Source organism: Theropithecus gelada, chromosome 3, assembly GCF_003255815.1.
Source record: "Theropithecus gelada isolate Dixy chromosome 3, Tgel_1.0, whole genome shotgun sequence".
In the NCBI taxonomy this organism is placed as follows: Eukaryota; Metazoa; Chordata; class Mammalia; order Primates; family Cercopithecidae; genus Theropithecus; species Theropithecus gelada.
In genome coordinates, this window is record NC_037670.1 from 120,432,559 (window position 1) to 120,435,347 (window position 2,789).

General features: G+C 45.2%; 1 pseudogene; it reads right to left on the reverse strand.

The window, feature by feature from the left end:
* Positions 1–478: 478 nt before the first annotated feature.
* On the reverse strand, positions 479–1,595 carry LOC112621414 (annotated as a pseudogene).
* Positions 1,596–2,789: the final 1,194 nt, after the last annotated feature.

A 2,789-nucleotide genomic window follows, 5' to 3' on the forward strand; every position in this document is an offset into this window, starting at 1 on the left:
CAATTAACCATCAATAGTTCGGCATTTCTCTTTACAGTTGCCATAGAGTTTCCTTTTAATTCCACAAAGCCCTTATCCAGTGTTTTCATGAAACAAAGACTGAAAATTCTACATACCAATGATTATTTCTGAAACCAATGCTAAGTCAAAGAAATATAAAGCAGGGCATTACACTAAATTTCTGAATCTAGTACACTAAAAGGAGTGAAACCTAGAGAAAGTTACCTACTTTACAGAAGAAATAAAGACCTGCAAAAGCAGGTTGTATAATCATACTGTTTGGATGTGCAGCATCTAATTGAAGCAGACGTGTACTGTATTCATCCCTGCCCTATATCCTAGATCCCACCCTCCCCACCTCCAACAATCTATCATATACAAAGTATTGTGGGTAGGATTCCAAGGCTTTCCAGACAACCCACTGGATGTAGTTAGTGTAATGCACTGGTGTGAAGCATAAGATACAAAAAAGTCCCTTTCAATCTTCATTCGAGTTCTGCTATAGAAGAAAATTGGCAGCCAAACTGATTCTTCTCACAAACGAAATATGCTCATAAGTTTTTCAGGAAATCTTAATGCCTTTAACCTTTCTATGGCTTCTTTATCCTAACTACTAGAATGTAGTCCATATGACCATTTCCAACTTTGCATTTCCTCTCCTGCCACTTCCACCTCTTCCTCCACGAGCACCAGCTTCTTGAACTAGTTCATTTACCATCCGAATAAAATGCTCCTGGTGTTGGCTAATTTGCTGCAGCAATTAAGGATTCTCTTGACCTATCTGTTATAGCTATGCTGGAAAAGCAGGGAAGGACTCTATTGAGTAATTTGTCTCATCTGTCAAAACTGAGGCTGATTCTATAAAATTTCATGGGGATGTTCCCCAGAGATTGCAGTTGTTGCTGTCATAGTTGCAGCAGCTGAAGACACTGATGAAGACTGAGGGGTCCTAGTAGTACCTGATTGGGGGTGGGGGGGGTGCTCAACCACAGCCTGACTTTTTCTACCTCCAGGGATTCCTATTAAAAGATACTGCACTGCTCTGTCAGGATTGTTGAAAATGGCTCTCAGGGACACAATTTCTTGCTCTTGTTTATAGCCCATTGACATGATCTCAGTTACCATATTCTCATAGGACTGACTTTTTACAAGTGCATTTGCAACTTCAAAAAGGTTTGGCAGAGAAGAATCCCCTGCTCTACTCTCAGTTAATGTTGAGCTAGTAGCCACTGGTATTTCTGCTGACTTTTCTGCAGGTTTATCTTGTTTCATTGCACTAGAAGGTACATGTTCAGGACATGCTGTTGTTGGTGGGATGATAGATGTAGGTGTGGATGTGGGAGCCAAGGCAGAGATGAGGGTTGCAGCCTGAGCCACAGCAGCTGCTGTGGAGGAACTCACTTCATAGTGGTGGCAGGATTTGATTGCTGCATTGTAGCTGGAACTGGTATTGTCACTGCTTTGGGTTTTATCACCATAGACTCAACAAGTTTATATTTTTTGAGAGCAGTATCATCATTGAGGATTTTGCCTGCATAAAATAATTTTTGACCTGCTACCAGAAAGTCATCTTTCCTCTTTTCAGATTCAACTTTCCTTTTCAGTACTTTCACTGTCTCTTCAGAGTCGATGTTGAACTTGAAGGTTGGCTGCCTAAGTTTTAGGGTGATCTGTGTGGTGCCCCTCACAGCTCCACTGCAGGCCCCGCTGGTGCCAGCCAGGCTGGGTCTGTGGCCCAGCCAGGCCTTGGGGTCATCTGCGCTCCTTGTGCTCTGGGAAGGAAGGTGGTGGGGTTGGAGGCTTGTCATATTCACCCATCTGGGAGGTCTCACCAACAGCCCAGGCCCAAGGTCATGCTGATGCCTCCTCAACTATGGCTTTCCTTGTGAACAAGTGCACTGAGTCTGCAGGAGGCATGAGGAACTCTGTGACATAAGAGAATCCATTAGTCCACCACAGGATGGTGGTCGTCATCATCATGACCTGCCTCTCAGTGTTAGACAAATTCTTTTTTTTTTTTTTTTTTTTTTTTGAGACGGAGTCTCGGTCTGTCACCCAGGCTGGAGTGCAGTGGCCGGATCTCAGCTCACTGCAAGCTCCGCCTCCCGGGTTTACGCCATTCTCCGGCCTCAGCCTCCCGAGTAGCTGGGACTACAGGCGCCCGCCACCTCACCCGGCTAGTTTTTTGTATTTCTTAATAGAGACGGGGTTTCACCGTGTTAGCCAGGATGGTCTCGATCTCCTGACCTCGTGATCCGCCCGTCTCGGCCTCCCAAAGTGCTGGGATTACAGGCTTGAGCCACCGCGCCCGGCCTAGTGTTAGACAAATTCTTAAGGTGACTCCAGAGATCTCCACCTCCTAGTGTTCGTGCTCTTGTGTGATCCTCTTCCCTTGAGTGTGAGTGAGACACTTGACTTCCTTCTAGTCAATAGATAATGGCAAAGGTGATGGGATGTATATGTTTATGTCTATGTGATTACATGATTAAATGGTATTAGATTGTAGTGCTCATCTTGTTGGACTCTCTCCCTTGTTCACTTTGAGGAAGCTAGAGGCTATGTTGGGGAGCACCATGTAATAAGAATCTGTGGGAGACTTGTAGGACTGAGGGCAGCCTTTGGAGTGACAGGCTATAAGAAACTGAATCCCTCAGTCCTACAGTTACAAGAAGCTGAATTTAACCAGCAACTTGAGTGAAGCAGATCCTTCTCTTGCAGAGCCTGTAATGAGACTTCAGCTCTAGCGGACACTGATTGCAGCCTTGCTAGACCCTGAGCAGAGGACCTAG